Source organism: Jaculus jaculus, chromosome 6 (genome assembly GCF_020740685.1).
Source record: "Jaculus jaculus isolate mJacJac1 chromosome 6, mJacJac1.mat.Y.cur, whole genome shotgun sequence".
Taxonomy (NCBI): Eukaryota; Metazoa; Chordata; class Mammalia; order Rodentia; family Dipodidae; genus Jaculus; species Jaculus jaculus.
The window spans coordinates 118,288,589-118,302,872 of NC_059107.1; the positions used below are offsets into that span (position 1 = coordinate 118,288,589).

A 14,284-nucleotide genomic window follows, 5' to 3' on the forward strand; every position below is an offset into this window, starting at 1 on the left:
CCTCTGGCTTGGTCCAGCCTGCTGCCATGGCCACTGCCAATTACTTACTCCTTCGGGAGCATGCCTTCCTTCTCTCCCTCCTCCTCCTATGAAATGAGAATAAGAAGAATCAGAACTAATGTGGGTTTACATGGGACAGCACTGATATGACTGACTCCCTGGCCCCATGAGGGTGAATGGGGCCTGCATGTCCTATGTAGGCAAAGGCCATTCAGGTTGGTCTGACAGCTGTTTAACCTCTTAGTGGCCAAGGCGGGTGTCTGTGCTCCCAAAGGAGTGAGCGAATGGTGAAGGATGGTGTTTCCCTCCTTTGCTCATTATGAAAGCCTCCTGGTATATTCTCTCCTTCTCCCTCTCTTCTGAAATGGGAAATCTGACTTACAAAACTGTCTTGTTTACCCTCCTGGCTTGTCTCCTTCAAAATGGAAAGAAATTAAGGCTCCAGGATATCTAACTTCACCATTTAATTTTTGTTTTGTTTGTTTTGTTTTTCGAGGTAGGGTCTCACTGTAGCCCAGGCTGACCTGGAATTCACTATAGAGTCTCAGGGTGGCCTCGAACTCACAATAATCCACCTACCTCTGCCTCCTGAGCACTGGGATTAAAGGCGTGCACCACCACGCCTGGTTTATCATTTAATTTTTTTATTGCAACACGTCCTGGCCTTAATATAAATTGGACAGTGGGTTCGTATGGCCTGAAAATGGTACTTTTTTTTTTTTTTTTCGTGCACCGTTCCTGGAAGTACTGCAATACCAGGTCGATGCGTGGAGTGGACGGAGCAAGCCCCTATTCTAACTCCAAGCTCCAAAAATCCATTTAATATATTGTCCTCGGATAGAGGACGTATCAGATATTAAACTGATAAGAACAGATACTACACTTGATCTTAGCCAAAAGGCCGAGAAGCGATTGAAAATGGTACTTTTGATTTCCCAATTCTTTGCTGAGTTAGATAACTTTTGCCACCTCAGAGGCAAATGTTTGAAATTCCTTATATTTTAGGGGGTTTTTGTTTGTTTGCTTGCTTGTTTGTTTTGTTTGCTTTATGCGCATCCTTCTCTCTGCTCTGCTTGCCCTACTCACCAGATTTTTCTAGCCAAGGCTTTGGGGACAATATTAAATTTAACATCCCTTCCTTACACTTCCGCATATTCAGCTCTTGATCCCAACAACATCCAACCCTACCCCGTACTATTTATTCCTCCTGCTCCTCCTCCTCCTCAGTCCCCAACCCACCTCCGTCTGATCTGTCCTCACCACCTCCACCCTCTCCTTACCCTCCCTTCCCTCCTCCTGCTCAACGCACACGCTCATGCGCAGATGGAGTCTTTCCCCTATGAATGGTAGCAGGGACTAGGGAAATGTATGCATCCGTGTCCCATTTTCTATGGCTGACCTTTCTCAGATTGAAGTGTGCCTAGGATCCTTTTCTTCTGACCCTGCCCAGTATATTAAGGAATTCTGCTACCTTACTCAGGCTTTACCTGGTCCCGCCTACCATGCTCGGTGAACATGAGCACACCGGGGTGGCTGCCTAGGCCCACACTAATGATACCCATCTAACTAATGCAATCTGTCCAGTCGGTACTGTGACTGTTTCCAGGGAAGACCCAAACTGGGGCTACCAGGTTCTTGCCCCAGAGGCTCAGGACCCACATCCCTCTTCCCCAGGGAGGATGATAGGGAATTGGATGGTTATCTGCCTCTTGTTGGGCCTCCAGAAGGCTTCCCAAAAGATTGTTAACTTTAATCAAGTCCTCCCTATAACTCAAAAGCCCACTGAAATCCTGGCAGAATTCATGTGACACCTACGGGAGGCACTTTCTCAGTACACGCACCTTGATTTCACTTCCCAGAAAGGCGTCTTGACTCTTAACACCCATTTCCTATCTCAATCTGGCCCTGACATTAAAAAACAAAACAACCAACCAAACAAAAAACCTCAAAAGCCTTGAAAAGAGCCCTCAACCCCTCCCTCCAGGGAGATGTGGTTTAAATGGCCTTAAAGATTTTTAACATTCTTGAGGACCAGGAACTGACCAATAGGCTGGCCAGAGACAAACAAAAATGCCAGCTCCTAGTGGCTGCTCTTTGGGATCCTCCAGAGAAGGTATTGGGACCTCAGTGATCCACACTGGAACCTTCGTTAAGTGTAGCACCACCGGACACTGGGCCAGGACTTGCCCCAGCTCATGCCAGCCACCCGGCCTGTGCACTCACTGTGGATTCCGGGGAAACTGGAAGGTCAACTGCCCCTCCCTGCTTTACCAAGGTAGGCAAGCCCCCTTCCCTTTGACCCCCATAGGAGCCATTCATCAATCTCCTTGGAATGGCAGTTGAAGACTTACTGTGCCCTGGGACTTTGGCCCTCCACAAGACTCCACATCACAATGTGTACCAGGATAACAGTCCAGATGGCAGGTAGGACTGTCTCATTTATACTGGATATGGAAGCCACTTGGTTGGTCCTGCCATCTTACTCTAGCCAGACTTTTCCATTATAGATATCCATGGTGGGTATAGATCTCCAACCCTACCTACCTTGCATGACTGCCCCTTTCTACTGTGATGTTTGGAACACTCCATTCTCCCCCTCTTCTTAGAATGCCCTCTTGCCCTGCCCCATTTCTGGGCCAAGACCTCATGCAAAAACTTTCTTAACTTCTCCTTAACCCCTGGCTCATCCAACATCTCCACCTTTACCCCAGCTCTCTCTTTTATTAAAACTTTCTACTTCTGAGGTTGATCCCCAGGTGTGGAGCAGTTCTTTCCCTGCTCTGGCTTCATCTCACCTGTCTGTTCACAACAAGCTGAAAAACCCTACCATGTTCCCCTGCTGACCTCAAAACCCAATTTCTCTTAAACACCCTTAGGGACTTAAACTCATCATTTCTTGCCTCCTTCATGCTGACCTCCTCCATCCCACTCACTCCGCCTACAATACTCCCATCCTGCCCATCATTAAGCCTAATGGAACCTACTGATTAGTCTAAGATTGTTGCTTAATCAATACTGCTATCTTACCCATTCACCCAGTAATGCCTAACTCATACACCCTTCTCTCTCACATTCCTTCCTCCACCACTCACTTCTCAGTGTTTGACTTCAAGGCTGCTTTCTTCTCTATACCTCTTTGCCCTAACTTCTGTGATCTCTTCACATTGGAAGACCCTGATACCCACACTGCAACTCAACTAACTTGTACTGTCCTCCCCATGGGGTGAGAGATAGCCTTCACCTGTTTGGTCAAGTTTTATCCACTGACGTCATATCCCTCAACCTGTCACATAGCACACATTTACAGTATGTTGATGACCTTATCCTCTGCTCACCTTCTCTTCTGGACTCCAGGCTAGAGGCCCTGGTGTGTCAGTTCTCTTTCCCCCTCTTTGTCTCTCTCAAATCATAAATAAATAAATGAAATATTTAAAAAAAAATCACAAGACAGACTGGCATTAATAACATATCTGAGATTTCACTCTTAAATATGACAACCACTCACTTGTAGGTATCAAAATTTAATACAAGGGTAATATGGGAATTGACAATAAAATGAAATTTAAAATATTTCCTGAAGAAAAGGACATTAAAAGGATGAATAAGTACCATATAAACAGCAAAAACAGTCTTGTGGGGGGCATAACAGAATATTTGCATAAGCACAATGTTCCATTTCTTTTAAGAGCTTTTCATTGATTGAAGGAAGATGAAGAGAAAAACAACAAGAAAAGACATGGTTGCCTTAGTTACAACCATTATCTTGCCTTATTACCTCTCTCCTGCTACCTTTAGTAACTTGAGAGCAGTGAGGACAGAAGCAATAGAGTATATGTTAAATCTGATGACAAATGTCGTACTTATTTTTTTAAATATTAGTATGTCTAATTGATCTTAATTTACAGACCTAAAATGAACCCAACATGACTCAGGGAAATTTGTGGAAGAGAGGGCAGAAAGAATGTCAGAGCCACATATTGGGTCATGATACACAGAGTCATTTCCTCCTCCCCATAACTGAAGGCTAACCCTATAATGCATGACCCATATACCCCAACAAAGAAGGGCCAGAGGGAGGGAGGAGGACAGGGAGGAGGCTAACAATGGTACCAACTTGACTGTATTCACTGAGTACAAAACTAATTTTAAAAATAAATAAAATAATTCACAAATTTAGGTACATAATAGATTATATTTTAACAAATTTTACTTTAAAATTAATTTCCCAGTATTTATTAATTTATTTTGTTTTATGACATAGAATCTTACTATAGCCCAGGCTGTCCTATAGCTCAAACACAAAATGATTCTCCTATCTCAGTCTCTGGAATGCTGGGATTAAAGATATGTGCCACCATGCCTGGCTTAATTTTCCAATTTTAAATAAGAAGTAAGGAGTAACTTTAACTCACCTTATTCATAATCAATTATGTTGATTGCTTGCTTTCACACAACATGCATTTGTTTAGGTCCTAAGACCTAAGAATAGGTTAGAAAACTTAGAATTTGTTACTTTAAAGAAAGAATCCTGGTAACGGAAATATAAAATAACTGATAGTTAAAAGCACATTATGGTGAAATATAGGAGATACTAAATATTAATATCTATAGTATGCATAGAATGTCTTTTTTATGCCAAACTGTAATACTTGAATTATTTCATGTTACACTTCCTGTGCATTTCCAGTTATTTCCAATACCTAGAAGTTATAAAAATGCTGAATAAGGTTACATTTTTTTTTCTCAAAGATCCATAAGCATAAGGTAGCAGAGTCAGAATAAAATGCCAGTGTGGTTTGATTTTGGAACCTGGGTGTCACATATGTAAAGAGAAATATGTCTAAACAAACCAATGAGGTCATTGAACTATGTATGCTCTGAAAAATGTCAGATATATCTTAACATAAGAGAAAATGAAGTACAAGATGTGCTTGGGAACATATTACTATTTTAGTAAAAGTCTCTAAAATGACAAATATCAGAAAACAGATCTACAGAAAGGTGAGAGAACACTCACAAACAACCTTAATTGCCACTGTTGCACTATGAGGGTGTCTGCAAAGTATCTTTTATATGTGAGTTCACATACATCTCATCCTTCACAATCCCTTAACTTTCCTGTGGTTAAAAATAGGGTATAAGTTTTCTTAAAGTTTTGCCTTATACCTGTTTACCTTCACAAGAAATATCTTTTGTCAAAATAATTACAATTTAGTTCATTGTTATTTTGCCACTTAACAGCTTTTAAATACCTCTTCTACTAGTTTGTTGCTGAATGCTAAAGAGTTAAATTTTAAACACAATCCTTACCATCTCTTGAAAAGGAAATATGCTAATTTCTGGAGGTTTTTAATTGGTAAATATGTAAGCTTTACTTTTAAAAGTAAAAACAATATGATTATGGACTGGAGAGATAGCTTAGCAGTTAAGGAACTTGCCTGTGGTCCCTAAGAATGCACTTTTGAATCTCCAGATCCCACATATAGCCAGACTCAAATGTGATGCAAGCATGCAATGTTGCACATGCACATAAGGGGGCCCATGTTTCTGGAGTTCGTTAACAGCAGCTGGAAGGCCCTGGCACACTCATTCTCTCTCTCTCTTTATCTATCTGTCTATCTATCTCTGTTTCTCTCTCAAAAATAAAAAAAATAATAAAAATTATATGATTTTATCATATCATTATAAAAGATAAAGCTATTTTTCATTCTATTGTTTTGTTAATTGTCTTAATGTAATGTCATCCTTAAAGAGAAGAAAGTGGAAAGCTTTAACACTGTTTGCATTTCAAATTTGTGTTCAATTTACATTTCAAATTTTGTTCTTCAAGTATCTAGTGACTGTTTAGATCTGGGGAGTATTAGCTAGCTTTCCAAATCACTGAGCATCTAGCAACAGCAGAGGGAGCTCAGAGCGTATTCTTTTGACTATTGTTACATATTTTGACTTCAGTTGCTCATAACATTCAAAGGCTTATTTTATCAAAACAATTTTCATAAACATGTTGTATGGCAATCTAGACAGAGTGAAATAAATTCACAATCTTCATTACATATGCATTCATTATATTCTGTTTTGAATATTAAACTTTAACCACGACCATGTTCTTCTATGTCTTGCTTAAATCTACCATTTGAACATCAGACTTTTATGCATTTTGTTGCCTGGCATATATCTGCAACAGTCACAAAGCAATGCTTCTGCTCTGTAAGCAGCCCTATCCCCTGCTATTCATCATCTCAGTTGAGGACAAAAGCATTGTTATGCATAAAGAAGGGAGACACCCTGGACCCATTTTGACTTGCCACTTTTCTTGAGAGTTTAGTATCTCTCACCCTCTGTCTACTCTCAGCCCAACTGTACAAATAGTCGAAGAACAAAAGATGCTGGTACAGGAGTTTTGGAGATCACAGAGGGCTTATGAACCCAACTTTTAGGCTCTTGTCTACTTTTGACCAGGAACTAATGGAAAACAAAACAGGCTGAGGATAAATTATGAATCATTAAAATTATTTAGGGCAGAATTATGAATCCAGAGGGAAGGCTGGAACGGGCATCTCCTACATCAAGACAAGATCAGGTCCATATTTCTTCTGCATGGACCAGAGACCAAGGCTGGGGAGCCAATCACAGGTCCGGAAGCAGCTCAATAAAGGAACCTACATTCCTGAGTACCAGTCCAAGTATGGGGGAGGAGGTGGACTGACATTCAAAGCTGTTAAAGTTCCATCCCCTTTCACCATCTAACTCACCCCTGATGGACCTTACCCTATGTCCAGTGGAGCTATTTCCTTGTCAATAAACTTTCGCCTCTGCCTTGCTGCACCTGTCTTTCCATTTCCTAAACCTTTATGGGTGGGAGAAAAATCCTCCAGCCAGCCATACTTACCAGTGATCTTCCTTTATTAAAATAGTAGTCGTCAAAGCCATGTGTGGTGGCGCACTCCTTTAATTCCAGCACTCGTGAGGCAGAGGTAGGAGGACTGCTGTGAGTTCAAGGCTACCCTGAAACTACATAGTGAATTGCAAGTCATGCTGAGCTAGAGTGAGATCCTACCTCAGAAAAAAGAAAAATAGTAGTCTTCAGACCTTAACAACCTTCAAAATGTTTCTCTTGAATTTTCTTTTACAGTCCTCATCCACACCAAATTCTAGTTCACATAACACCACCACCTAATGTCCTACACAATAAGTATCTGCAATAACATAAGGGTCTTTTTAGACTCTCATTACACATGAGGAGGGCAGTTCAAAAGTTTATCATTTCAATTTCAAGAAAATTCATCATTTAGTATTGAACATAAAATAATGTAATCGGCAATGAACTAATAATATTTTGATAATATTCTAATTTAGAAATACGTAAAAGATGTTTCAAATTTATGGAAGCATAGAACAGTTAATGTAGTAAAACACAGCTTTTAGAAGGTCAGTTGTTATTGAATACAAGAGAACCATAATAAAATTGCATTGCTCCTTTACTAGTAGGGGTTAATTAGTTAAATCTGCAACATGACTTAGTAAATTTTGTGCATGTTACAATTCCATCACACACAATACAAAAAATTACCCAACACTGGAACTTTGACAACAAAGAAAAATAAGATAAAATTTGATCATGCCTACCTCTTTCTCCTAAATGTAATATAATTTTGGCTCAAAACCTAGTCTCATGCCTATGATTTCTTTTTATATTCAGAATCAAAGTGTTGAGAACAAAAAGAAAAATATATGCATCAAGAAAGAGAACTACTTATTAAAAGCATTACACAACAGCTACTACTAAATATATGTTTCCAGGATATTGTAAATCTCAGACTTTATAAAAAATACAAGCATAAGACCTGAGGAGTATATAGAAAGGAGATGTCATCAATAGTTTTGATCTGAAAATTGCTAGAAAGAGTCATGTGTTAAAGGCTTGGTTCCCAAACCATGCATATAGGGAAATAGTAGAACTGCTAAGAGATAGGGACTTGTTGTGGGTAAAGAGAGTGAGGCCATTCTGAATGTTGTCTTTGAAACATTATTGGCATCACAGCTCCTTGCTCTCCTTTTTTCCTTTCTTTTTAGCCTCTTTGAGATATATAGGCCTCCTTAATGAAAAACGTCCACTTTGATATATTATGCTACCATGGATCCAAGGCAGGATAATGGAGTGACATCTCTGAAACCTTTCCTCTTTATATCAATTATTTGCTTTCAGAAATCATCAATAATATGTAGAATTCCAATGATGTAGATGATCGCATGTCAATAGATAACAATTCTCAACACCTTTTCATTACTACTTTTTATTTCCCCTTTTTCCAAACGTCTGCTTTTCCTGGTGATGCACATTTTATTTGAATGTATTTTTTCAACCAGAAAAGTATTTTTGGAGCTTCTTTATCCAAAGGACAGTATTTACAGGAGATAAACCTTTGAAGATGGCATATTTTCCAACAGACTTGCATTTGAAAGAATTGATTTTTAAGTTTGCCTACTATTGTATACATATAATTTTCAATTTGCATGAAGACAAAAAATTTGAACTGGAAGAGAATGATCCTGTATGTCTATACTGTGCAGTAAACTCTCTAGAGTTTCTATTATACTAGAATAGGGCTACAGTATGAATAATCCAAACTTATCCCTATTAACTATTGAAATAGGTTCTGAGCTTTCATTCTACAAAAGTAATAATTTCTCTTTGTTTGAATCTAGTAAACTTCAGTTTGATTTCATCCCATTGCTCTGTCACATTAATAAAGATTTGATGTTTCTACGCTTTTTATCTTGATTGTTATATCACCAATATTCAGTGGTTTTTTTCTAAATCAGTCATTCATAATTTTTTAAAGCTCATGTTTTTTTTTTCAAAGAAAAGATTCATTCTATACAACACGAACAATTTAAGTAGTGACTAAAATATCTAGACATAACCTTGAAAGTTATCACCTTTGAAGTGGTTCATAATGGTGATTCTTTATTACAGATTATTTTAAATGAGTGAATAAAGGGAAAATTAGCAAGAGAATATTTAAAACAGTAAAATTTGTTTGCATGAATATTATTTTTATCTTTGCTAGGGAGGCAAAAACTAATGTCTTTTCACCTCAGGTAGAGCACAGGCTACAGGCAAAAGTTCAATAAACAAATCCATCTTGAGGGACTAATGAGTTTATTGTGAGTACTTATAGTGCACAGGTGAAGGGTTCCTTAGTATTTTTGACATGGTAGAAGTGATGACCCCACCCACCAGGCATGGATGTACATAAGATTCAGTGACTATATCTGCTATATTTCAAATACCATTGTAAAGTACAAGTTTGACACAGAGAAGAAAGAAGAATAAAGGAAAAGTCTCAACAGCAGGATAGAGTGGGGTATATTTGGGGTTAAGCACCTGTGGAGGGAGTTTGCAGTAGAAGATTCAGAACCTATAAACCATTCACAGACTGGGGTACATAGACTAAGGAGGACAGTAGTAGGGTAGTGGGAGTGGCAAGTTTATAGGTAGCCAATCCTATTAGAGGAGGATATGAGATGGTTCTCATTGGTGCCATTGGAATGAAAACAACTAGAAGTAGAAGGTTTCAGTTGAGAGAGGGGAAACAAAACTAGCTATTTCAGCTCTGGGGATTTTTCCATTGCAAGACAGAGGCTCCTAGAATTAACAAGTATAAACCATATATCACATTCTAGTCATTATTACTCTCAAATTCAGGTGCTTGACTTCTATTTGGGAGAAACATTTGTTTTGAACTCAACTAAATTAAAAGGGCACTATTTATTGTTCCCATAAAAAAAAAAAAAAAAAAAACTTTGTATGGCCATAATATACAAATATTTCTTGAAAACAAATGGAAATACATTTCTTGTAAATATGTACAACAAACACTGCTGAGAATACCTGCAAGGTATTGTACAAAGAAAAACAAGCCACTGTGTAAGGAGTTAATTTGATTATGAAATAGCATATTAAAAATCTCTGATGATTCTTTGTCATTTTCAGCTAATTTTTGTTGCTTCAGGTTTCTCTTCTTATTTATTCTTTCCTGGCACAGAGTTAAGTCCTCAGCACAAGAATACCCCATGCTCCCATGACTGAGCAATGACTGTTGTAAATAGGACTGTATATAAAATTAATTTTGTCCATAAGCACTACATTATGTAGTCAGTCTAACCCCTGGTTTCTAAAAAAAAAAAAAAAAAAGGAAAGAAAAGAAAGAACGGATAAGTATTTGGGGGTATTATGAATTTTATAAAAGCCATAAAACATCTTTTAAATAGTTGAGGATAGCTAGAGTAAAAGTTACAATATGGATATATACTGAGCTATGAAGGAAAGTTCAGTAATTGAACTGAATGAGAACACACTATTCTAGAAACTTGGGGCAAGACCTTGAGAGTAGATAAGATTCTAAGGGTATCTAAAGAGCTGAATAGGAAATAGTAACAGAAAAGCCATGGGTCAGATTCATTAATGTCAAATCCTTTACTGCAGCAAGTACAGAGAATAGAGGGCCATGTTATAAGGTTGTGTGTAGTTTGCATATTTCACCCCATCACCTCCACTTCTATAATGAAGCTGACATCTCATAATACAAATTCCTATGTTTCTCAAACAGATTAGAAGGACTCAACTCTTCTCAACAGTATCTGGCAAGAGAATAAGCATTTCCTGGACAGAGCTCATCAAAGAAGAATGTTAATTTCACATTAGATCTTTGTTATACTAACTCTTCATATATATATATGAAATGTAAAATGAAGAGCTGGGCCATGCAATGCCAAGTATGTGTGAGGCCCTATGTTCAAGCCCTAAGTACCAAAATACATACATACATACATACATACATATATATATATATATATATATATATATATATATATATATATATATATATATATATACTACCTTTAACTGGAGCTTTCAGGACTGAACAAGTCAGCTGCTTGATTGAACAGCTATTAGACACTTCCCCCTATCCCTGTCTACAGTGGCTCATGCCCTTTGTCTCTCCCCCATCTTGCTGATGTCCAAGACCTCCTCACCTAAAACAGCTACAACTAGCAGCCCTAGCACCTCTGCATAGATTGGTGTGACTATGCAAAATATTTGTAGTTAGTAGAAAGGAGGCTGTGGACATGTGTGACTGGCTGTACAAACAGCCCCACTCATACTTCCCTCCATAGGTCTGGGAGACCTCTTTCATTTTCTGTCCCACCTCTTGTGCAGCAACTCTAGGCCCCATTACAACCCCACCCAAGAAGTAACTGTAGATTTGCAGAGTTATTATAGGTAGAGTAGGATGAACGACTAACATGAAGAAGAAACAAATCTTTCAAGTGCTAGCCCCAGGTACACTAAGCAATTAGAAAGCAACTGATGGTTCCATAGCTAGAAAGGGAACCACAGACTGCCCCAAAAGCTGAGACCTGGAAGTACTGCAGACATGCTAAGCAGGTAAAAACTGTGAGTAAAGCTATGGTTTCACTTCAAGAAAGCTTCAGATTGCATTGTGAGCTGAAGAGTAACCAATAGAGCAGTTAACATTACTGGTACCCAAAGTCCAGAGGTATAATATTAAGAGTTGAGGCCTTTGGCACTCAAAATGAAGTTGAATTTTGCCTATGCACTATTTTTTTTTTTGCTTGATAGCATCCTTATACAAAAGTTTAATTGAAAGGATTATCTGAAGTAACACATAAAATGCTATTCGGCCAGCTTGCTAAGTTTTTCTTTTTCATCCAAGATTAATTTATGATCTCACATTTTTTTTCATGGAACTCAAACTTCATGGACCTAGTATCACATGGACCTCACACACTTGAAAATGATTTTTTTTTTTTTTTAGAAAGTTGTCATTCTCTGTAAATTGGCACAGGAAAGATGTGTTTACTGTCCTCTCTGACTCACTGCCTCTCAGTTTCCCTTCCTCTATGTGCTTCAGCTGCTCTGAAAAATTCTTCATTTCACTTTCACTTGATCCATTATGACAAAAGGCCTTTGCATAAACTGAGGGCTACATTTGCTTATTATTGTATCTTCAGAGAACATTAAAAATAATCAGAGCATATTAAGTAGGCATTGTGTACTTGCTGACTAGTAGTATGGTATCAAAGAAATGAACATTCCTCCCACAGACATCTCAATCAATGACTTGGATATCAAGTCCAATCAAAATTCAATTTGGTTCTGGGAATGGTGGCACATGCCTTTAATCCCAGCACTTGGAAAGCAGAGGTATGAGGATTTCCTTGAGTTCAAGGTCACCCTGAGACTACATAGTAAATTCAAGGTCAACCTGGCCTCAAGTGAGACCCTACCTTGAAAAACTAAAACAAACAAACAAACAAATAACTCATTTTGGACATCGCCCTAAGATTCTATACATGGTGAAAAGTATAAAATTGTATTCCAGTTGTGCGGGGCTCCTTCCCGCACAGGTAGTGCCGAGGGAAGGACCAGGCCTGCTGGTTCCTCTCTAGGGGTTGAGGGGATGATGAGCGTCGAAGACTCAGAAACCTCTCCTGGCCACCGGAGAAAAACCACACTGAGTTGGGAGTCTTTGCAATGCAGGAACAACTCGCTTTATTACTCTGAGCAGTTGCTTATATCATGTTGGGGACGAAGGCGGGGATTTTAGGGTAGGAGAAGAGGTAAGGGCCAATAGTAAACTTTAACTATTGAAATGGTAATTACAATTACCACGAGGAAGTAGCAGGCCAGAAGCCCTTAGGCATCCTGCTGAGTCATAGCTGGCCAGAGACAGGTCGCCAAACTTTAGCTAGGCTCAGGAAGTTCCACTAGGCCTCATGCCTGGGCCTTTCAGGGCCCAACACAGTTGGTTCTTATTTTAAACATAAACAGGCATACAATTCTCATGAAACCTTAAAAGATTCCAAATTACAAAGATTTTGCACCGCAAAGGACACTGTGAAAAAAGCAAAGAGGCAACCTACAGAATGGGAAAAAATCTTCACCAGCTATATATCTGATAAAGGATTAATATCTAGGATATACAAAGAACTCAAAAAGTTAAATAATAAGGAATCAAACAAGCCAATCAAAAAATGGGCTATGGAGCTAAATAGAGAGTTCTCAAAGGAAGAAATACAAATGGCATATAAGCATCTAAAAAAATGTTCTACGTCACTAGTCATCAGGGAAATGCAGATTAAAGCTACATTGAGATTCCATCTCACTCCTGTCAGATTGGCCACCATCATGAAAACAAATGATCATAAATGTTGGCGGGATGTGGAAAAAAAGGAACCCTTCTGCACTGCTGGTGGGAATGCAATCTGGTCCAGCCATTGTGGAAAACAGTGTGGAGGTTCCTAAAACAGCTAGAGATTGATCTACCATATGACCCAGCTATAGCACTACTAGGCATAAATCCAAAGGACTCATCTCATTTCCTTAGAAGTACGTGCTCAACCATGTTTATTGCTGCTCAATTTATAATAGCTGGGAAATGGAACCAGCCTAGATGTCCCTCAACAGATGAGTGGATAATGAAGATGTGGCATATTTATACAATGGAGTTCTACTCAGCGGTAAAGAAAAATGAAGTTATGAAATTTGCAGAAAAATGGATGGACCTGGAAAGTATTATACTAAGTGAGGTAACCCAGACCCAGAAAGCCAAGAGCCACATGTTCTCTCTCATATGTGGATCCTAGCTACAGATGACTGGGCTTCTGCGTGAGAATGAAAATACTTAGTAGCAGAGGCCAGTAAGTTAAAAAGGAGACATAAAGGGTGGAGAAAGGAAGGGAGGAGGATACTTAATAGGTTGATATTGTATATATGTAATTACAATGATTGTAATGGGGAGGTAATATGATGGAGAATAGAATTTCAAATGGGAAAGTGTGGGGGTGGGGAGGGAGGGAATTACCATGGGATATATTTTATAATCATGGAAAATGTTAATAAAAATAAAAAAAAATGTAAAATGAGGAGCTGGGCCATGCAATGCCAAGTATGTGTGAGGCCCTATGTTCAAGCCCTAAGTACCAAAATACATACATACATACTGACAGACAGACAGGCAGCAGACATAAAACAGAACTCAAAAGGGCTTTGTAAATTGTTAATGGAGATAAAATTTACAGAGCTATCCTTAATCTCTAATATTGGAGCTGTTTCAAAAAAAAAAAAAAGATTCCAAATAGCTAAAGAAATCAGTACAAAGAAAAACTAAGATAGAGACATCAAAACTTTTGACTTCAAATTATATTACAATGTAACAATAATTGAAACATGAGGTTATGATATAAAAGCAGTTTC

At 38.5% G+C, this 14,284-nt stretch overlaps 1 non-coding gene across 1 annotated transcript; it reads right to left on the minus strand.

Moving 5' to 3' along the window:
* Positions 1-722: 722 nt before the first annotated feature.
* LOC123462009 lies at positions 723-913 on the minus strand. The gene has a single exon (XR_006638044.1). It is a non-coding gene; the product is annotated as a U2 spliceosomal RNA (small nuclear RNA).
* Positions 914-14,284: the final 13,371 nt, after the last annotated feature.